The sequence below is a fragment of the Camelus bactrianus genome, chromosome X (assembly GCF_048773025.1).
Source record: "Camelus bactrianus isolate YW-2024 breed Bactrian camel chromosome X, ASM4877302v1, whole genome shotgun sequence".
Lineage (NCBI taxonomy): Eukaryota > Metazoa > Chordata > Mammalia > Artiodactyla > Camelidae > Camelus > Camelus bactrianus.
Genome location: NC_133575.1, coordinates 86,307,304 through 86,331,603, shown reverse-complemented (window position 1 = coordinate 86,331,603; position 24,300 = coordinate 86,307,304). Strand labels below are relative to the sequence as shown.

The following is a 24,300-nucleotide window of genomic DNA, read 5'->3' as shown; positions in this document are numbered from 1 at the left end:
ATTTAATAAGTATGTTTCAATTTTGTAGCAGGGAGCCAAGTTTATCAATACTTTCATATAATAATGACCAAGATATAAATCATGCCTTAAATTACTATATAAGCTACACATATATAAAAATAATCCTTGAATGTATTCATTGTTTGTCTCTTAGTTATAATGCACACTCTTATCTAAGACTGTAACCTTGAACTGAAGACTGGCAAGCTGGTGCAAATGTTGAGTTTAGAGCAAGCTGTATAGAGTTTTGGGAGTGGTTAATGAATTCAAAAATGACTTATTTGCTATTCCAGGATTTTTAATGCTCTTCAGTTCTCTTTCCCATGTCCTATGATATGTTCCCAAGAAGGTAAATTAAGATGTTTATTCCATCTTCAAGAAACAGACTAATGAGTAAGAGGTTCAATAGTAGGTACAATAGTATAGATCTTACCAGCCTGACTGAGCCCTTCAAGTTTTTGACCTGTTCTTCTCAGTTCAATTCTAAAGAAAGAACATCACACTTTTGGGGCTTGTCTTTTCTTATCTTTTGACTTTTTCCTAACTCAATTAGTGAAACAGGGTTGGGAGAGGGAAATTTCCCTAATGTCATTCTGTGAATGTTTGGTATTTAAGCAAGTTGCTTTTAAGTTAACTGCTTTGTAGCCACTTAACTTGAATGCCCTATCAGTTAAAGAGGATTAGAAGAGAAGATATCATCTTGTCAGTGAAGAATTATCCAGAACTTGAAGATCATGAAAGGAAGAGCTAGAAGAACGAGCTTCGGTCTGTAACCTTTTATTATAAGGAGTTACATAATTTTTGAAACTCCAGAATTGGAGTGGCTAAGAAACATGTGAACAAGAAGACAAGATCTTCTTAGGAAAACCCAAACGCTGAGAGTGAGGATATGATTAATACATAAAAATCGTGACAGAGGTAGAGCAGAATAATACAAGTTCTTTTTCTCAGTCTATTGATTCAATTCTCAGTCCCAAACACATACTCTCAAATCTCAAATGAATATGTTAGCAACAAATGGTAGATCAAATATGGTACTGTATTTAGGAAGAAGCTGGCTATAAGTCAAGAAGAATCAATGCAATAACTAAACGTAAATCCATTCATTTAACAAACTTCTGTTGAGTCTCTACTCTAGCTAGGCATTATAAAAGTTGGCAATATAAAAGTGAATTATATTCCTTCATTTCATGGAATGGATAAATGAATAAGGCGTGTAAACAGCTGAATGCAGTGCAGTGTGATAGATGCTAGGATCGTATTTTAAAAAATAGCTATAATGGTGGCAGAAAGGATGTTCATTTGGTTTTGAAGTCTTCAGAGTAGAAGTTTGAGCTGGATACTAAGGTGTGAACGGAACCTTTGCAGGCAGAAAATCTAAGAAAGGAAATTTAATGGGAAAGGAACAATATTTAGAAACACATGAATGTGTAAAATAGCATATCAAAGTCAGAACAATAATAGTAGTTCTCACTGGCTGCTACATGAATTTGAGGCAAAAAGTGGTGCATTAGTTTTTTATTGCTGCATAACAAAATAACAAAGTTAGCAGCTTAAAACAACACAACTTTATATCGTATCACTATTTCTGCAGGGCAGAAGTCTGGGCATAGCATAACTGGGTACTCTGCTCAAGGTTTCACAAGGTAGTAATCAAGTTGTTGACCAGATGCATTATCATCTGGATTTCGGGGGTCTTTGCCAAGCTCAGATTGTTTGCAGAATTAATTCCTTGTGGCTGTCGGATTCATGGTAATTTGATTCATCAGAGCACGCAGCAAGGAGTCTTAACTGCTTCAAGTCTTTCATCGTAGAAAAGGCCTACGTCCTCTTTTAAAGAACTCACCTGATTAGGTTAGGCCCACTTAGAACACTCTTCTGATTAATTCAAAGTCAACTGATAAGGAATCTTAACTGTATATGCAAAATTCACTCACCTCTGCCATTTAATGTAATATAGTCACAGTAGTGATATTTCTCACCTTTGCTATATTCCTTTTGTGAGAAGCAGGTCATAGGTTCTACCTACAGTCAAAAGGAAGGGTTTGCAGGGAAAAGATTTCACAAGTGAATGACTCATTGGAGGTCATTGTAGGATGTGTCTGGGAAGACCAGACAGTAGAGGCTTTTTTATATATATATACACACATATATTTTATTTTTATATATATATATATATATATATATATATATATATATATATATATATATATATATATATGTATATGTATATATAATATATATAAAATGCTAAATAGTTTGATTTTTCATATTAAGCCAGTAGGGGGAAAGGGGGAAACTGATGGGGTTGTTAGAACCAAGGCAATAACATTGTCCCTGGGTACGAACAGTTTATGAGTTGGCAAACACCTCAAGGGGAAATTGCGAGCAATTTTTTTGGTTTACCACTTTCTTGGATCATGACTCCTTGAGTTCTTGTCACATTGGCATCCTGAACCTCAAACTTCTGTTTCCCTATGACAGTGAGACTACCGCAGGCCCCAGACTGACGCTTCTTGACTCTCTTCTCTACAATGTTAATAGGTGAAAGCCCCAGGGATAAAAGCAGAGGTAAACGTGGAACTCACCTGCTTTTCTTTTCTATCCAGAATCTTGGCCCCTCTGAGTTATAGTTTCCTTGGTTGATATCTGATGCCTTCAAATCACATATTTAAAAAATTTTATACATATTTTATAGTTTTCCCCAGTCTGAAGTAAGCTATTCTATCATGTCTAGACTCAAGGAGCAGTCTTGGAATTTTTCAAGTTTGCCAAGTTGGTAAACTAATTCTTTTAAATGAGTGTTTTCGCTTAGTCTCTTATTTTCCCAGGATGGTGACTTTGGCTTTGGTAGACCCATCCTTGTTCCCAGAGGGGACTATTGATTGGCCTCCAGCTCTGAAAAACCTAAAAGGCCATTATTACTTACTTCCCAGATGAGGGAGCATCATTTCAATGGCAGGAAACACAAAATTACGTACAGTGTTCTGAATTATCTATGGGAGAGATCCTATATAAGCTCTTACAATTCCAGACTTAAACCATGATCTCACAAGAATAGCGGGATTCTACTAAATGAAGGTACAAGCCTTTCATCAGCAGCAGGTAGTTCAGAACAAATCCACTTCCACTCCTAGAGGGGGCTAAAGTCTTCCGACAGTCTCCTGATGGCATGCCCATTGTACCTGAAAGCTGATAGATTGCTAAGAAGAAATAAACCCAAGTTCAAATATTAAGAATTTTGACAGAACTTTGGGAGGACACAAAAAGAACAATATAGTTTCCTGTGTGACTGCTGACCCACTCCTGGGTCTCATTGAGACCTTTGTTTTTTTAATTTTTAATTTTTACTGAAGTATAGTCAGTTTAAAATGTGTCAATTTCTGGTGTACGACACAATACTTCAGTCATATAGGAACATACATATATTCGTTTTCATATTCTTTTTCACCGTAAATTACTACAAGATATTGAACATAGTTCCCTGTGCTATACAGTATAAACTTGTTTATCTATTTTATATATATTAGTTAGTATTTGCAAATCTCAAAACTACCAGTTAATCCCATCCCACCCCCTTCCCCCTCTGGTAGCCGTAAGTTTGTTTTCTATGTCTGAGAGTCTGTTTCTGTTTTGCAAATAATTTTGTCAGTCTTCTTTTTTTTTTTTTTTAAGATTCCACTCATTGAGACCTTTCAGAAACAATTTTCAACTGTACTTTAAGCATATCTTTCATTTCAAACTTTGTGAAGTTTTTTTGTTTGCCACATTGTATAATTATATTTCAAGGCTTGGTTAGTCCTGAAGGGTTCTTGAGTTTTAACCTTGAATACCCTGCCATGCAATGATATAATAATGATATTTTATTTATGCTAGTATGCTTGTATTCATGAGAGTTTATAAATAAAATGGATTTTTCAAAGACTAAATACCACCAGCTCACTTCATGAAGTTTTATTCAGAATATAGGCTTGAATGAAGCGAAACGAATCATTCATGTATTAAGACGTGCATATATGTAACTGAAAAGATGCACAAAATCACATTTTGCTGGTTTACCTTGTTGGATTTTTTTTTTTTATCTGCTGCAGTTAAAAATGCTGAATTAATACAATTTAAGAATTTCTCTCAAATAATAGCTTACTGGCTCAAAATTATTTATTTTGTTAGATTAAATGAACAAAACTATGCAACACTCTGGGATTTAAGGAGTCCTTTTGCCCATAACAAAATAAATTGAACACAATTTATACTTATGTGCTAATCTCCTTCCCTCCCCCTCTTCTTTTTTTCTTTCTTTCTTTTAATTTCAAAAGCCAGTACAGAAAACAGGACTAGATTGACCCAAAATCTATTTCCAAATTTAGAGTCAGCTGAATCCTATTTGCGAATTCGTCTTGTATAGAACATTGTTGCAGATCACCTGACATCAGTGAACACAGTCATCACCTGCTTACTGAAGGCAACCAACTAGAGCACATTCAGAGCAAAGTCCTGAAATAATAAGTAAACTTGGCCCAATATATGGACAACCCATGAATAGACGGGATTTGTCTAGTGTGGAGAAAATAATGAAGGGGAGGTAGGAACATGATAACTATCTTTAAATATTTTATAAGATGTCATGTTGAAAAGGGATTAAACTCATTACAGAAGGTCACAAAGAATAGAAATGTGATGAACCATAAGAAGATACCAGAAGAAAGATTTCAGCTACAAATAAGGATGACCTTGCTAATAGTCACTGAAAAAAATGTTTTTAATTTATGAGAAAAGGATTCTGTAAATCTTAGAGAATTGCTTAGTTTTTCTCAGTTAAGTGAGCTAAATAAATAAAATTTTAGGCAAGAAAAAATTGAGAAGTAATTGTTGAGAGTTCACTAAGTGACATCTTTAAAGTACTGAAGAAATATGCAACCTAGAATTATTTACCCAGTGGAAACATTCTCCAAAAATAAAGGCAAATTACATTTGTGTAAAAATTCATTTTTAAAAGGAAGTGAAGTAAACACATTTTCAGACAAAAATATATAGAAATTTGGTACTTGTAAACCTATACCAAAAGATACATGTTCTTCAGGCAGGAGGAAAATAATCACAGATGCAAGGATGGGAAGGCAGAAGAAATGAAGAGCACAAGAAAGGATAAATATGTCAGGAAATAGAAAGGGATATTGTAAAGGAATATTGATTGTTTAAAATACTGATAACATCTTGTGAAGTTGTAAATATGTGTAAATAAAATGCATAACTAAACATCATACATGATAGGAAAATAAGAGTTAAAGCATTTTAAGTTCTTTGCAATATCTGGAAAGTAGTAGAAGTGTTCATATAGAGTAGACTGTAGTAAGTCAAGTGCATGCTGTAATTTCCAAGGTAATCACTGAAAACTACTAACTACCAAGTTAAAAGACTAAATAACCACAAGTTAAAAGTTGAATGAAACAGAATAATAAATAATAATAACTCAAAATACTTGTTTACTCCAAAAGAAAAACAGGAGGGATATAAGAATAAAAAACAGGTAGGACAAGTAGACAGTTGGTTTAAAACAAAATATATCATAATTGCATTAAAGGTAAGTAGACTGCTCCAAATAAACAATAAAATTTATCAAGCTGGATTTTTTAAAATAAAAAACTACTACTATTTGCATGATACATAACTTAAACAGAAGATGAATTCAAAGTAAAGGTTCAAAAAAATACACTACGCAAATAGTAGCCAAAAGAAACTTCGTATAATTAATACCAGAGTAAGTCAACTCTAAGACAAGGTGTATTACTATTTAACATAAAGGAATATTTCATAATGATAAAAAAAGGTCAACCTAGTAGTAAGAACGAAAAACAAAACTATCTTAAATGTTAATTAACATAATAACCTCAACAGGTGTAAAGTAAAAATTGACAGGATCAAAACCACAACGATAGTTTAGAATTTAAGATACTTCTCTCAGTAACTGATAAAAGAAACAGGAAAAAGTGAGTAAATATATAGAACATCTGAGAAAAAAAAAAGGCAATTTGAACTAATTAACATATGGTAAACTACACCCAACAATTTCAGAATGCATCCTGTCTTTATCAAGTGCACATTAATATTTGCCAAAGTTGACCTTATGCTGGGATATGAGGGAGATCTTAATAAATTTCTAAGGACTGATATTATAAGAATGTTCTTTAACACAACAGAATTAAAAGAGAAAATTCCCAAATGTTTAGAAATTAAGTAAAATATTTTAAAATGAAACATAGATTTAAAAATGACATTTTAATACTTCAAAATGAGGCTGAAGCAGTACTTAGAAGAAAATTTATACCTTAAAGATGATTAGCAAAGAAGAAAGAAAATCAATGCCTTAATTATTCATCTCAATAAGCTCAAAGAAGAGTAGAAATATGGAAGTTTATAAAAGATAAAAGCTGAAGTAAATAAAATAGAAAATAATCATAAAATAAAGAAAATAAAGCTAAACAATGATTATTTGAAAAGATTAGTAAAATGAATACAACTTTATATGTCTAATAAGGAAAAAGAGGGAAATACAAGTTACCAATCAAGAATGAGATACCTTGGAAAAATGTATATTCAGGTCTTTGCCCATTTTTTAATTTGTTTGTTTATTTGTTTGATGTTGAATTGTATGAGCTGTTTATATATTTTTGATAGTAACCTCTTATCAGTCATATCATTAGCAAATAATTTCTCCCATTCAATAGATTGTCTTTTCATTTTATCAGTGGTTTCCTTTGCTGTGCAAAAGCTTTTAAACCTAATTAGGTCTTGTTTACTTTTGTTTTTATTTCCTTTGGTTTAGGAGACAAATCCAAAAATATATTTCTATGACTTATGTCAAAGGATGTTCTGTCTACATTTTCTTCTATGAGTTCTAGGGTTTCTGGTCTTATGTTTAAATCTTTAATCCATTTTGAATGTATTTTTGTATGTAGTGTGAGAAAATGTTATGATTTCATTTTTTTACATGTAGCTCTGCAATCTTCCCAGCATCACTCATTGAAGATACTATCTTTTCTCCATTGTATATTCTTGCCTCCTTTGTTGTAGATTAATTGACCGTAAATGTGTGGGTTTATTTCTGTGCTTTCTATTCTGTTCCATTTATTGATGAGTCTGTTTTGTGCTAGTACCATTCTGGTTTTATTACCATAGCTTTGTGGTATAGTCTGATGTCAGGGAGCTTGATTCTGTTCTTCTTTCTCAAGATTGTTTTGGCTATTTAGGGTCTTTTGTGTTTTCATATAAATTTTAAAATTATTTTTCTAGTTCAGTAAAAAAATGTCCTGGTAGTTTGATAGAAATTGCATTGCATCTGTGGACTGCCTTGGGTAGTATGATACTTTAACAATATTAATTCTTGCAATCCATGAACATGATGTATTTTTTCATCTGTTTGTATCATCTTAAATTTCTTTCATCAGTGTTTTATAGTTTCCTGAGTATAGATTTTTTACCTCCTTAGGTAGGTTTATTCCTAGGTCTTTCACTCTTTTTTATGCAATGATAAATGGGATTGTTTCCTTAATTTCTCTTTCTGATAGTTCATTGCTAGTATATAGAAATGCAACAGATTTCCGTGTATTAATTTTGTATCCTACAATTTTACATTGATGAGCTCTAGTAGTTTCCCGGTGGCATCTGTAGAATTCTCTGTGTATAGTATCATGTCATTTGCAAACAGTGGCTGTTTTACTTCTTCCTTTCCAATTTGAATTTATTTTATTTCTTTTTCTTGTCTGATTGCTGTGGCTAAGACTTACAGATGGCCAACAGGCACATAAAAGGATACTCAAAATCACTAATCATCAAAGAAACGCAAATTAAAACCAGAATGAGTTGTCATCTCACACTGGTCAGAATGGCTACCAAAAAGATCATGAAAACAAATGTTGACAAGGGTATGGAGAAGAGGGAACCCTCCTACACTGTTGGCAGGAATGTAAATTGGTACAGCCACTGTGGAAATTAGTATAGTGGCTTCTTAGAAAACTAAAAATAATAGCTATCATATGACCCAGAAATTCCACTCCTGGTGTATCCAAACAAAACAAAACAAAACACTAATTTGAAAGATACATGCATCCCAGTGTTCATAGCAGCATTATTTGTAATTACCAAGATATGGAAGCAACCTAAGTGTCAATCAACAGATGAATGGATAAAGAAAATACACACACACACAAACACACACACAATGGAATAGTACTCAGCCATTAAAAGAATGAAAATTTTCCAATTTGCAGAAGCATGGATAGACTTGGAGGGCATTATGCTAAGTGAAATAAGTCATAGAAGGACAAATTATGTTATGACTTATATGTGGAACCTAAAAAAATAGAGTAGTGAATTTAAGAAAAAGGAAACAGACTCACAGATATAGAGAACAAACTAATGGTTACTAATGGGGAGAGGAAAGGAGGAAAGGGCCATGAGAGAGGTAGGAGATTAAGAGGTTCAAACTACTATGTATGAAATAAATAAGCTACAAGGATATACTGTACAACACAGGGAAGATAATATTTTATAATAGTTATAAATGGAGTATAACCTTTAAGAATTATGAATCACTATGTTGTACACCTATAACTTATATAATATTGTACATCAACTATATGTCAATGAAAAAGAATGAGATGACTTATAGATAATTAAAAACATCATTAAAATATTATGAAGAATTTTGTGCCTAAGAGTTTGGAAATTTAGATGACATGTTCAAATTTCTTCAAAAACACAACCTAACAAAACTGTCATGAAAAGAAATTTAAAAATTGAATTTTTATATACTTGTTTTAAAAGAGTAAGCCATAATTTAAAACCTTACTGTGAAAAAAACAAACAAAAGAAAAACAGGCCCAGATGGTGAGTGGTGAATTCTTCTAAGTATTAAGGAAGAAATAATATCACCCTTACACAAACTCAGAAAAGTGAGAAAGAAGAAATATTTCTCAATTTATTTTATGCTGTTAGCATGATCTTGACATCAAATTTGACAAGAACATTACAAGAGAATAATAAAAGCCATTTCTATGATGAATATAAGGAAAAATTCCTAAACAAAATAACAACAAATTAATTACAGCAATATTTGTATAAAGGATAATGACACCACAACTAATGTGGGTTTATTCTTGGGGTGGGGAGGATAGCTTAAAATTCAAAAACCAATTAGTGTAATTCAGTATCATAATAAAATAAAGAGAGTAGAAAACCTAAATGATTTCAATGGATGCATAAATACATTCAATACAGATTCAGGATAATTCTTACCAAACTAAGAATTGAAGATATTCTCTTCAATTTAATAAAGGACAGCTACAATAAACTATGGTAAATATTGTTAATAGTGAAATATGGAATATTTCCTCTGTAAGAAAGGGAAAAGGGTATCCACTTCTTTCCCTGTTGTACTGCTAAATTTACTGTTAAATGTAGCATTTAACTTTTATTTAACCTTATCCTGCAGGTCTTGGTCTGTCAAATAAGGAAAAGAAAAAAAATAACATTTATAGTACCATCAAAAATCATCACGGGCTCATGAAAAAAAACTTAAAAAGATATCTACATAGAAAACTATGACATATTATTGAGAGTAAATACAGATCTAAATAGAGGGACATACCATCTTCATGATTTGGCAGTCTCAATATTTAAAATATATATATTCTTTGAAAATTGATCTATGCACAAAAAAACAATTCATAGTAAAAATCACAGAAGGACCTTGTGGTGATAGCTACCTTACTGAATGGATATGAAACTGAAAAGGGCCAAGAATAGGCCAGAGAATCTTGAAGAAGAGGGAAAAGTTGGGAGACTTAACACTACAAAATAGGAATATTTATTATAAAGGTATAGTGATTAAAATAGTGAGATATTGGTGCAAGGATAGACAGAGGCCAAATGAATAGAGGCCAGAAGCACATTCAAACATATAAGGCCACCCAATTTATGATAAAGGTGACAATGAAATGCAGAGGAGTAAGGGATGGTCTTTTCAATAAATGAATCTGAGTCAATTTGATATCTGTTTTTAAAAGGAATTGTATGCTGACTCCTACCTCACATCATATGAAAAAATCAATTCCAAATGAACTTTAAAGTTAAATGGCACAACAATAAAGCTTACATTATAATAAAGTATAAGCGAATAGTTTCATGACCTTAGCTTATGCAGTTGCTTAAACAGGACACACAAAGCACCAATCATAAGAGGAAATATTGCAAATTGTACTCATTAAGTTTTAAAAGTTATGTTTATCAAAAGACATTATTAAGTGAGTAAATAGGCAACTACTGAGTAGAAGATATTTGTAATACATATATCTGACAGGACTTTGAGCGTTACATGTAAAGACTATATAAAGAATCCTCTCATATAAATAAGGAAAAGAACTCAGTTAAAAAAATTAAATATAAAATTTGACCAGGCACTTTACGATATATGACTTCAAAGAAATAACCAGCTATCATATGAAAAGATATTTGATATTATTAGTTATTAGGGAAATGCAAATTAAAGCCACAATAAACCGCTCCACAAACACCAGAATAGTTAAAATTTAAAAGACTGATAACAGCAAGTATTGGCAAAATGTTGAACAGATTGAACTCTCATGTACTACCATTGGAGGTAGAAATTGGTATAAGCACTTTAGAAAAACTGGCAACATTTTTGAATGCCAGTTGTACACATGTCCCATGACCCAGCAACATTACTCCTACGCAAGTAAAATAAGCCCATTCCTGCATTAAAAGTCGAGGAAATAAATGTCAATAGCATCTTTATTCATGACATTAGAAAATGTAGTTTAACAAGTAATAAATTACATTTCATCAATCCAAAAGGAATACTACACAACAGTGAAAAAACAACTTATAACAATGGAGATGAATCTCACAGGCTTAAAATATAGAGCAAAAGAAGCAAGACAAAAGAGTACCTCTTGTATGATAGTATTATATGATATTCAAAACAGATAAAATTAATCTTGGTGATAGAAGTCAAGATATTTGTTACCTTGTTAGGGGTACTGACTTGAAGGGTGCACAAGGAGCCTTCTGGGATGCTGGTAATATTCTGTATCTTCTTTTGTGTAGTAGGTACATTCATCAACATCTGTATCTATTTACCTGTTTATCTGTACACTTAAGATTTGTACACTTTTCTGAATATATGTTCTCCTTCAAAAAATAGTTTACCAAAAAACCCACAGCAAACCACCTAGGTTCAAACGACAAAAGCCAAGAGAGAAATGTTGGCAAATCAATGGAGAGAGAAAAAAGAAATGTGAATGTTTGGATGTATATATTCACATTGCTAGAATAAATACTTTTTAATGAAAAATGGAATTCTGCATACTGTTACTGATAGAGAATGAAAAATTGTCTTTGTGTTAACTGGAAATTCAGACACTTTATGTGAGAATTTGGTGACTTGATCTGTGAACAGAATCTGGCTTCACATTTCAGAGTGATATAATTGAAAATACATCAGCTCTGTAATGTGGGAAACCAATGCCCTTCTGTGTTATTGTAACCTTCAATGTATGCTTATCATCTTTGCTTCTTTTTTAGGAAACTCTTTCTGGGTTTTAAGACGGTGAGATGAGTAACTTTTTTCCTCCATCTGTGCCTAAATCACCCTACTTCTCCATTCTAATCTTTCTGTTTCCCCAATAATCTTTCAGTTTTGTATTTGTAAACCAGTCATCTGACATACTGAACACTTAGAGTGATGCAAATCCTAAGTCAACAGGTAAAGATTTCTTCACTCTTTATGTCATATGCTCTGGAATTGTCAGCAAGAATGTAAAAGTCTGCAGAGTGTTTGAATTAAGTCATAGAAAATAAAAATGTGTCAACTGTGTTATTTAATCTAGAATATTGAAATGGCAGTTGAAGAGAATGAGATTAACACCTTTTATTTTTATTTCTTAGACCTTTGGTTTAAAATGTTCTTTGTTAATATTATTGCATAGGAGAGAACCAAGATACTTGATGAAGGAAAACAAGAAACTTTACGTGATAAAAATAAGTAACTGTTTCCTAATTTATGGAAAGAAGGAGAAAAACAAGAAGAATATGAAAAGCTCAAGGTCTTTCACATTCTTCAGATGTCAGGAAAAACTATTAATTTCTCATCAGATTTCTGATAGTGTAATATTCAAGAGGAACAAACTAACTCATTGCAAAACAAGATCCCTTAGGTCAAGTGTGGCTCTGGGTGAAAACTAAGAATTCCTTTGTTTGATTATTGCCAATAGATTTTTTTTTTTCAAATAGGGAAGCTCCCAAATTAGCTATGGGCTTTATTCTTTAAATTAATTAATTATTTAAGTAAAGTCAGTTTACAATGTTGTGTTAATTTCTGGTGTATAGCACAGTGATTCAGTTTTGAATATATATGTATATTCCTTTTCATACTCTTTTTCATTATAGGCTATTACAAGGCGTTGGATATAGTTCCCTGTGCTATGCAGTAGGACCGTGCTGTTTATCTATTTTATATATAGTAGTTAGTATCTGCAAATCCTAAACTCCCAATTAAGGACTCTGCCGAGGCAAGTCACTAATAGGCAGGAGTGGAGTACCGCGCCCCACTCCGAGTTCCTAGATCTAGAATAGGTTATCTCCTTGCCTCCAAAGGAAATGCCCAGTTACCCACTGGTTCAGTCTAGTGCTGTTTGCAAGGTAAGAATTTAAATACCAGAATTTGCAAATGAGTGTGCCCAGTTGAGCTGAGCTAGCAGCTAGAAATTGCTTGAAAGACAAACTGGCTTAAAATGTTGCCTAGAAACAATGAATGGAAACCTGAATATTATGAGTTTTTGATTGAATTCTATAGAAGATGAAGCAACTTCTCAATTTACAGGAATATGAAAACCTATGGTTTCTTAGAAAGTGTCTTATTTCCTCTTTGTATGGTCTGTTTTGACTTCTAGTAGCAGTGACTTCTGATTTCACTTTAACAGATCTACAAATTACTACCCTAGGTAATAAGATAATTTTTAGACTCCAGAAGAAAGCTTGTGTAATAATTGTTAAAAATCCAGTAATTAGGAAATTATCAAGTTAGGCATTAACTACAGGATTTTCCATAATCCAATGCTGACTGTGTCTTTCAACTGGAATGTTTAGATTCTGTAACATGTACTAACCTGTCAACACTTTACCTTTTATTTCTGGCTGGCCACTTTGCCATAATAGAGCATGCTCTTAATCAGTCCAGGATTCTAGATTTGGTTTCCTATAGTAGTAACTTTGTCTCTGTTCTATGACCACAAGTCACATTCCAGCCACAAATAAAGAACATAAAGGGAACTGAAAAATTGTGTCTGCTCTGCATAACCTCATTCATATAACAAATAATGATTAAGCACATACCAAATCATGGTATGTTGCCTGAAAAATACAAAAGAAAAATTGAGGGAGAGGGTGTTGAAAAACTATATTCTGTTTATGATTGACCAATATGATTATATTAACATGTGATATGTAGTACGTTCATTAAACATTTGGAGAGTTGCAGAGCAAAGCAGGTTTGCATGGATTCCATGCCTTAGCATTTGACGTCTGCAACCTATGGGCTTCACTTTTCTTGGCCACAACTAACTCAGATATTACTATTCAAAATACACGCAGAAGAATTTGTTTATACCTTTTGGATCATAAAATTGAGTATTCTGACCTGTCATTCTCAATATTTAAGAAGACAAATGGACTAAAATAAACAGAGGCAAAATCTCAGTTGAGTATCCTGTTGTATTAGAAAGCACTCTGGACAACGGTCTGGAAAACTAGATACTGTTCCCGATAATTTTTATTGTTTTCCAAACTTATCTTTAAAAGCCATGATGCCCTTTGAACAAAGTAGCCCATGGAGCTCCTCTGTGTCCCTTAAGCAACCTGCACAGAACTTGAGGGCTTCAGTGATCATGGTTTGAAAAGAACCAGACAATTTAAAAGAAGCTAAATGGTCATTGATAGGAAAATGGATAGACTGTAATACTTCCATAAGGGAAAATAACTTTAAGCAGTTAAAATGAATTAACTAGATCTACATATATCAAACATGAAAACTTCAAGTATAATATTTAATTGAAAAGTAAGTTACCAAAGGACAAATACCATAGGATACTTCACTAGACAATTCTCATGGCACACTTTGGATCCTCTCTGTTTTAAAAGTCTCTGAATATATGTATGTACATGTATGACTGAAACTGTATGCTGTACATCAGAAGTTGACACAACATTGTAAACTGACTATACTACAATAAAAAAGGTCTCTGGGTGGCTCTGGTACTTTTTCTGCCCCAGCCAATCTTTAGGGACTATTCTGTAATTCTGGTTGAATTTATACTGACTTTACAAAGGGTACAACGTTGCTTCACATCTGTGCAAAGTGACTCACATCTTGCCACTGAAGCAGGAAGTGCCATGGGACCCACTCAGCACCCTTGTCTACACAACCCAGAAGTGTGAGGGAAGACATGATCCGTGGGGAGAGTGAGCAGTGGAGACTGTTGCTGGCAGATAATTTCTTCTCTTCCCCTTCACCCAGATTTACTCTGCTGAGTTGCTGTAGTTGATGTAGTCTTTGAGTAAAATGGTGCCTTGAAATCAAGTAGTCAGCTGTGCTATCAAGTAATCAGATGTGATATAAAGCAGCGGCCAGCTCAACATCATGCTTTTCCTAGCTCTCTTTTATCCCCTGCTTTGCTCTCCTTTTCCCTTACTTCACTACTGTGAGTTGATACTGCCAAATACTAGCAGTGGCACATAAGATTTTGCCTCGGGCTCTGCTTTCTAGGGATGCCAAACTAACAGACCACCTACATACATTTTTCAAACAAAATATTTACAATTATCAGTAACAAAATTATGAAACATGCATGCTATAGCTACACAACGTCAAAATAGTGCGTCCCTCTAGGGAAGAAGGGATGGGGAAATGCTTTAACTATATTGCTGATGTTCTATTTATATAAACAGGAGAAAAATCTGAACTAAATTTGGCAAAACTGTTTATATTTGTAAAATCTGAGTGGTGGACACATGATCTCTTTCTTGTACATTTTGCTTTTTGTTAATGATATCATTCAACTTTAAGGTCCATTCCAAATTTAACTTTATTTTACCTGAAAGGGGAAGAATTCTTTCAATTTATGTGTAATGCCCAATACCTTAGAATTCACTCTTTTAGCATGTATAATTTGGTGTGGTTTTTAGTATAGTCATAATGTTGTGTAACCATCACCACTTTCTAACTCCAGAATATTTTCATTACCTCTAAGTAAACATATTAGCAGCCATTGCCCATACCCAGCCCCCACCTCCACCACCCTTGCTTCTTAAGTCTGGAAACCACCAGTGCACTCTGTCCTTTGTGAATTTGCCTATTCTGCTTATTTCGAATAAATGGAATCATATGATACATGGGCTTTTCTGTCTGGTTTTCACTTAGCATAATATTTTCACATTTTATCCATTTTGTAGCATGTATCAGAATATCATTTAAAGCTAATATTCTTTTGTATGGATATATCACATTTTGTATATCTATTTTAGAAGCTGATGTACATTTTGATTGTTTCCTCTTTTGGGCTATAGTGAATAATGCTTCTATGAACAGTCTTCTATTCGTTTTTTTCATTTTGGTTTCTCTCGTTTTTTTTTTTTTCTTTTTCAAATGGAGGTACTGGGAATTGAACCAAGTACCTCATGCGTATTCAGCATGTGCTCTACCAACTGAGCTATACCCCCACCCTATAATTTTTTGTGTCGACTTATGTTCTCATTTCTCTTGGGTATATACCTAGGAGTAGAATTGCTGAGTCATATGATAACTCTGTGCTTAACCCTATCAGGAAATACCAAGTTGTTTCCAAAGTGGCTGTAGTATTTACATTCCCATCAGTGATGTATGAGGGTCCTAATTTTCTATTTTCTCACTAACACAATAGCAGTCTTTGATGATGGCCAAACTAATGGGTTTCAAGTGGTATCGCATTGTGCTTTGCATTTCCCTGATGACTAATGATTTTGAGCATCTTTTCATGCTTACTGGAGAAAGGTCTTTTCATATCTTTAGTTTATTTTATAATTAGATTATTGGTCTTTTTATTGCTGAATTTTAAGAGTTCTTTATATATTCTGGATACATGTCTCTTATGAGATAAGTGATTTATAAATATTTTTCACATTCTGTGAGTTGTCTTTTTTGTTTGCCTGATAGTGTCCTTGGAAGCACAGAAAGTTTTAATTTTGATGGTGTCCAATTTATTTTTCTTTGGCTGCTTATGCTTTTTGGTGTCATATCTAAGAAACTATTGCATAATTCAAGATCATGAGGGTTTATACCTATGTTTTCATTTAAAATTTTTATAGTTTTAGCTCTTACATTGAAAGTTACCATTTTTGTATATGGCATGAAGAAGTGATCCAAATTAATTTTTTTGCAAGTAGTTATCAAGTTGTCCCAGACTCATTTGTTGAAAAGGCTATTCTTTCTCCATTAAATGATCTTGATGTCCTTGTCTAAAAGCAATTGACCAGAGGTGGATAGATTTATTTCTGGAATAACATTTATATTCCATTGACTTATATGTCTGTCCTTATGCCAGTACCATGCTGTTCTGATTACTGTAGCTTTCTAGTAAGTTTTGATACTAGGAAGTGTGAGTCCTTCTACTTTATTGTGTTTTAAGATTATATTTGATATTCTGGATCCCTTGAAATTCTATATGAATTTTAGGATTGGCTTACTAATTTCTGCTAAAAAAAAAGTGAGCTGGCATTTTGGTAGTTACTGAATATATTAATTTGAGAAGTATTGACACCTTAACAATATTAAAATTTCCAATCCATTTATATGGGACTATTTTCCATTTATTTATTTATTTAGGTCTTATTTTATTTCAACAATGTTTTGTGGTTTTTAGTGTACAAATAGTATATCTATTATGTTAAATTGTTTCTTAACTATTTTATTTTTATGACTTATTGTAAGTGAAATTATTTTCTTAATTATATTTTTGTACTTTTCAATGCCATTGTATAGAAATATAATTGAATTTGGTATATTGTTCTTACACTATGGAACTTTGCCTAACTAGTGTATTAATTCTAATTCTAATCATCTTTTTAGTTTATTCCAAGAATTTTGTATATAAAGATGATGTCATCTGCAATAGGGATAATTTTACTTCTTCTTTTCTAATCTGGATGTGTTTCCTTAATGTTCTTGTCCACTTACCATGGCTAGTTCCTCTAGCACAATGTTGAGTAGAAATGGAGAGGGCAAACATCCTTGTCTCCTTGTTGATCTTAAAGGGAAAACTTTCAGTCTTTCACCATTAAGTATGAAGCAAGCATGGGTTTTTCATATATAATTTTCATCAGGTTAAGGAATTTTGCTTCTGTTCTTAGTTTGTTGAGTATTTTTATCATGAAATGGTGTTAGGTTTTTTAAAAATACTTTTTCTTCATCTATTGAGATGGTTATGTATTTTTCCCCTTTTTCTATTATAATATGTTTTATTAGTTGATTTTAAAATGTTGAATCAACCTTGCATTTCTCAGGATGATTCTCAGTTTATCATAGATTATAATGCTTTTCATATATTATCAGATTTAGTTTGCTAGTATTTTGTTGAGGAATTTTGTGTCTATATTTATAGCATATGTGTCTGTAGTTTTCTTGTGCTGTCTGTGTCTGGTTTTGACATCATGGTAATACTGGCCTCATAAAATGACTCAGGAAGTAGTTCATCCTCTTCTATTTTTTGAAATAGTTTGAGAAGTAGTGGTATTAGCACTACTTCAAAAATTTTAGAAATTTACAAATGATAACATTTGGTCTTGGGTTTCTCTTTGTGAGAAGCTTCTTGTTTAATTTTTCAACCTCTTTACTTGGTAGATGTCTACTTAGATTTTCTATATCTTCTTGAATCACTCTAAAAAATTTGTGTCTTTCTAGGAATTTATCCTTTTCATTATCTAGTTTGTTGACATACGATAATATTCCCTTGTCGTATTTTTGATTACTGTGAATTTAATAGTGATGTTCTCTTATTTAATTTCTGATTTTTAGTAATTTGAGTCTTTTTTTTTTGGTGAATATAGATCAAGGTTTGTCAATTTTTTGATTATTTCATCTTGTTTTTCTATTATCAGTTTTATTTATTTTGACTCTACTATTATTTATATTCTTTTGCTGACTTTTTGGGTGTACTTTTACTAGTTTATACTTATTTATTCTTTTTAATAAAAATTGTATATATTTAAGGTGTACACCATTATGATTTAATATGCATATACATAGGGAGATGATGACTACAGTCAAGTTAATTAATATATCATCTGCTCACATAGTTACGATTTTTGGTTTGTATGATGACAGCACCTGAAATCTATTCTCTTAGCAAATCTCAGTATTCAATATGGTATTATTAACTAGCGCCATCATGCTGTACATTTGATCTGTAGACTTATCTATCCTACATAACTGCAACTTGGTATCCATTGAACATCATCTCTCCATTTCTCCCACCTTCCTGTACCTTGTGACCACTGTTCTACCCTCTGCTACTATGTATTCAACAGTTATTTCCAGTTATTGATTCTAATTTCATTTCATTGCGGTCAAAGAAGATATTTGGTATGATTTAAATACTTTTAAATCTATTGACATTTGTTTTGTGGTCTATCATATGATCTATCTTGGAGAATGTTCTGTGTGCTGTTGAGAAACAGCTGCTGTTATATGGCATATTCTTGTTTTTTGTGTATATATATATATATATATTTTTTTGCTACTGTTGTATGGCATATTCTTTTTTGTATATAGATTTTTTATTGAAGTATAGTCAGTTTACAGTTGTGTCAATTTCTGGTGTACAGCATAACGCCTCAGTCATACGTGAACGTACATATATTTGTTTTCATATTCTTTTTCACCGTAAGGTACTATAAGATATTGGATATAGCTCTATATGCTATACAGTATAAACTTGTTGTTTATCTGTTTTTTATATATTAGTTAGTTTCTGCAAATCTTGAAGTCTCAATTTATCCCTTCCCACCCACATCCCCCATGGTAACCATAAGTTTATTTTCTATGTCTGTGAGGATGTTTCTATTTTGTAAATAAGTTTGTTTGTCTGTGTGTGTGTGTGTGTGTGTGTGTGTTTTAAGATTCCACTTTAAGTGATATCATAGGGTATTTTTTTTCTCTTTCTGGCTTACTTCATTTAGAATGATGATCTCCAAGTCCATCCATGTTGTTGCAAATGGCATTATTTTATTATTTTTTATGGCTAAGTATATTGTATAAATATATCACAGCTTCTTTATCCAGTCATCTGTTGATTGACATTTAGATTATTCTATAGTTGTTTATAAGTTTATTTGGTTTATAGTATTCAAATAGTTGCTTTATTGATCTTCTGTCTAGTTGTTCTATTATTGAAAGTGAAATATTGAAGTCGCCGGTTGTTACTGTGAAATTGTCTCTTTCACCCTTTAATTTTGTCAGTTTTTGCTTCATCTATTTTGCGACTTTGTTATGTTGCCCATATATATTTATTCTTGTTATATCTACTTGACAAATTTTTCCTTTTATCATGTAAAATGTTCTTTTTTGTTTCTAGTAACAATTTTTTCTCAAATTTTATTTTGTTTTATATCAGAATAATTGCTTCAGCTTTTTTTATTACTGTTTATGTGATGTATCTTTTCCTATTCTTTTACTTTAAACCTGTTTGAGCCTTTGAATCTAAAGTGTATCTCTTATATACAGAATATAGTTAGATCATGTCTGACTTATTTCCCTTAGTGTAATGCTCTCAGGGTCCATCCATGTTGTCTCAAATGGCAGTATTTCTTTTTTTAATGACTAATACTCTATTGTATATTCATACTGCATCTTCTTTATCCATTCTTCTGTTGGTGGACACTTAAGCTGTTGCCATGTCTTGGCTATTGTAAATAATGCTGTAATGAACATGAGGGTGCATATATCTTTTCACAATAGTGTTTTTTTAATTTTCTTTGGATAAATACACAGAAATAGAACTGCTGGATCATATGATGATTGCATTTTAAGTTGTTCAAGGAAGTTGGTGTACAACATTTTCCATAGTGGTTGCAACAATTTACACTCCCAACAGTGCAAAAGTGTTCCCTTTTTCCATATCCTCAACAACCCTTGTTATTTCCTGTCTTTTTGATAATAGCCATTCTAAAAGCTGTGGGGTGATAGCTCACAGTGATTTTGATTTGCATTTCCCTAATGATTATTGATGTTGAGCACCTTTTCATGTACCTGTTGACCATCTATATGTCTTTTTGGGGAAAAATGGCTACTCACGAACTCCAGCCATATTTCAATTAGATTTTTTTTTTTTTGCTGTTGAGTTGTATGAGTTATTTATGTATTTTTGGATATTAGCTCCTTCTCAGATACATGATTTGAAAATGTTTTCTCCCATTCGCTAGGTTGCATTTTTTTGTTGTTGATCATTTCTTTGCTGTACAGATGCTTTTTTTTTTAACATTTTTTATTGATTTATAATCATTTTACAATGTTGTGTCAAATTCCAGTGCTCAGCACAATTTTTCAGTTATTCATGGACGTATACGCACTCATTGTCACATTTTTTTCTCTGTGAGTTATCATAACATTTTGTGTTTATTTCCCTGTGCTATACAGTGTAGTCTATTCTACAATTTTGAAATCCCAGTCTATCCCTTCCCACCCTCCACCCCCCTGGTAACCACAAGTCTGTATTCTCTGTCTGTGAGTCTATTTCTGTCCTTTATTTACACCTTGTTTTTGTTTGTTTGTTTGTTTTTGTTTTTGTTTTTTAGATTCCACATATGAGCGATCTCATATGGTATTTTTCTTTCTCTTTCTGGCTTACTTCACTTAGAATGACATTCTCCAGGAGCATCCATGTTGCTGCAAATGGCATTATGTTGTCGGTTTTTATGGCTGAGTAGTATTCCATTGTATAAATATACCACTTCTTCTTTATCCAGTCACCTGTTGATGGACATTTAGGCTGTTTCCATGTTTTGGCTATTGTAAATAGTGCTGCTATGAACATTGGGGTGCAGGTGTCATCCTGAAGTAGGGTTCCTTCTGGATACAAGCCCAGGAGTGGGATTCCTGGGTCATATGGTAAGTCTATTCCTAGTCTTTTGAGGAATCTCCACACTGTTTTCCATAGTGGCTGCACCAAACTGCATTCCCACCAGCAGTGTAGGAGGGTTCCCCTTTCTCCACAGCCTCTCCAGCATTTGTCATTTGTGGATTTTTGAATGACGGCCATTCTGACTGGTGTGAGGTGATACCTCATTGTAGTTTTGATTTGCATTTCTCTGATAATTAGTGATATTGAGCATTTTTTCATGTGCTTTTTGATCATTTGTATGTGTTCCTTGGAGAATTGCTTGTTTAGGTCTTCTGCCCATTTTTGGATTGGGTTGTTTATTTTTTTCTTATTGAGTTGTATGAGCTGCTTATATATTCTGGAGATCAAGCCTTTGTCGGTTTCACTTGCAAAAATTTTCTCCCATTCCATAGGTTTTCTTCTTGTTTTATTTCTGGTTTCCTTTGCTGTGCAGAAGCTTGTAAGTTTCATTAGGTCCCATTTGTTTATTCTTGCTTTTATTTCTTCTAGGAGAAAATTTTTTAAATGTATGTCTATAGTCAAATCTTTAATCCTTTTTGAGTTAATTTTTGTGTATGCACTAAAATAGTGGTCCACTTTCATCCTTTTGCATGTGGTTGTCCAGTTTTCCTAATACCATTTATTGAAGACACTGTCCTTTCTCCATTGTATATTCTTGTCTTTTTTGTCATGAATAATTAATTATATATGTGTGGGTTTATTTGCTCTCTAGTCTGTTTCGTTGATCTTTGTGCCTGTTTTTATTCCAATACCATTCCATTTTGATTACTATAGCATTGTATTATACTTCAAAATCAAGGAGCATGGCACTTTCAGCTTTGTTCTTTTTCAACATTGCTTTGGCTATTCTGGGTCTTTTGCAGTTACATAGAAATTTTCAGATTCTTTGTTGTCTTTTAAATGAGATAGGGGAAGGAAAGTATTAAAATGGATTTATACTATTTTTGATATTTACCTATATAGTTTCCTTTAGTGGTGCTCTTTATTCCTTCTTGGGGATTCAAGTTAATATCTAGTTCCTTATCATTTCTTCCTAAAGAATTTCCTTTAACATTTCTTATAAGGCAGACTTGTTAATGAAAGCTTCTCTGGTTTTGTTTTTGTAGCCCTTCTTGCTTCCATGATGTATGATGATAAATCAACTGTTAATTTATTTTCCATCCCTTGTACATGATATGTTGCTTCTCTCTTGCTGCTTTTATTATTTTTTCTTTGTGTTTTTACAGTTTGAATATGATGTGTCTAGGTAAGGATCTCTGAGTTTGACTTAGAGTTCTTTGAGCCTCTTGCATGTGTATCTTAAAGTTTTTAATCACATTTGAGAAGTTCTTTGTTATTTCTTCAAATATTCTTTCTACTCTTTTTTCACTCTTCTCTTTCTGGGATTCCCACAGGGCACGTGTTGGAATGCTTAATGAAACCATTAAGGTTCCTTAGTCTCTGTTCATTTCTCTTCATTGTCTTTTGATGGGATAATTTCAAATTAACCTATCCTAAGTTTGCTGTTCTTTCTACTGCCTAGTCAAATCTGCTGTTGAATCCCTCTCATGAAGTTTTTGCTTCATTTATTGTACTTTTAAGATCCAGAACTTCTGTCTCTTTATTGATAGTCTACATTTAATGAGACAGAATTCTCCTGGTCTCTTATTATGAAATACTCTGGGAATGGGGCTTTGAAGGAGCTCCAACCAATTCTTCTCCCTCCAGTGACTGCCAGATTACTCATTTTCACTGTGATTGTGTGTATGGGCTCTTGATTTTTAAGTCTACTGCAGAGTTGGAGAGGGGTGATGCAAGCAGGACAAATTAAAATGACAGATTTCTAAGCTCCTTTGAGATTGTCATTTTTCTTAAATAAATTCTCTCCACATTAATGCAAGCATTTGATTCATTTCCAGATTTGTGAAAAAGTGGATTCTGACAGTTTTTACTGGTGTCCTCATTGTTTTTATGGATATGATTTATGGAGGTTGTTACTTTCTCTGATCCAACCCCAGGGAGAATATTTTGACCTACAGAGAAACTTCAATGCAATGCATTAAACGAGAAAACGAATGAGTTACTCTTGAAGATTGGAGGATCCCCATTACCAAAGAGAGGAAGCTCAGTCTGGTGATCTTTATGATCCTTCCCAGCTCTGGAATTCTTACTGATATACCAAGATATAATTGATTTCTATGATATATTGATTTGTGCAAACAAATTGAGAGGATCATGACACATGTTGGAATTTAAATAACATAGCTCTTCCACCAACCAACTTATCATTTATTGATATCAAAATCCATGGTGACCAATCTTAATCATTTATAAACAAATGAGCAACATGTATTTCCTCACCATCTTCTGTGTAGTTAGCTTCATCAGAGGAGCATTGGGTGAAATAAAAAGACACCCTGATCACTTGATAAAAATGCTTAGAATTCTCTTGGAAAAACAGCTCCAGTATCTGAAGGAAACCTGAAAAAATTATAAGGATTAACTGCAGAATTGCTTGAGGTGTGCTGGATGTGTTACTGAGGTTCAGGTATGTTTCATGGCACAATTCTGTCATGGTCATTTCCAGATTTTCAAACTACAGAGACCTAAAGATTATAACTTTATGGAAATGTCTTTTTGTTCATGGTTTCCACAAATAAAATATTATTTTGGGTCACTGCTTTTTATAAAATATATTCCAGGCCCAAATTCACATCATCTCTGTTGCGTCAAACTCTTATGCAGTGTCAGTGTTTGGTGTAAAGACTGGATTGTCCTGAGTTTGGCCAATGTGAGCCGTATATTGGAGTCATGATGGTGATGATCTGATTGTGTTCACTTAAAAAGTACATCTTTTAAAATGAGTCCATGACTGTTTTGAAATGACCATTATTGTCCTCTCTAACCACCTTGCATCATACTTGGTGCAGTGCATCATATGAAGGTATTTTTCAGACCTGTAGGTATCATATTAGCATTAGGACTTGCTTTACTTTGGCAGTTTTGCTTGACTCATTGTTCTTTCATTTACTTTTGAATTGTTCCATTGCAAAGGGTTCTTTGTGGCAAGTAAACACCATTGTTTAGAACTAACTAG

General features: G+C 32.9%; 1 protein-coding gene and 1 non-coding gene across 2 annotated transcripts in view; one reads left to right on the top strand and one right to left on the bottom strand.

The window, feature by feature from the left end:
- Positions 1–24,300, top strand: part of IL1RAPL2 (interleukin 1 receptor accessory protein like 2) — a 919,709-nt gene that overhangs the window by 258,668 nt on the left and 636,741 nt on the right. The gene's annotated exons all lie outside the window — the stretch shown is intronic.
- TRNAI-AAU (transfer RNA isoleucine (anticodon AAU)) lies at positions 15,720–15,792 on the bottom strand. Its single transcript has one exon. It is a non-coding gene; the product is annotated as a tRNA-Ile (tRNA).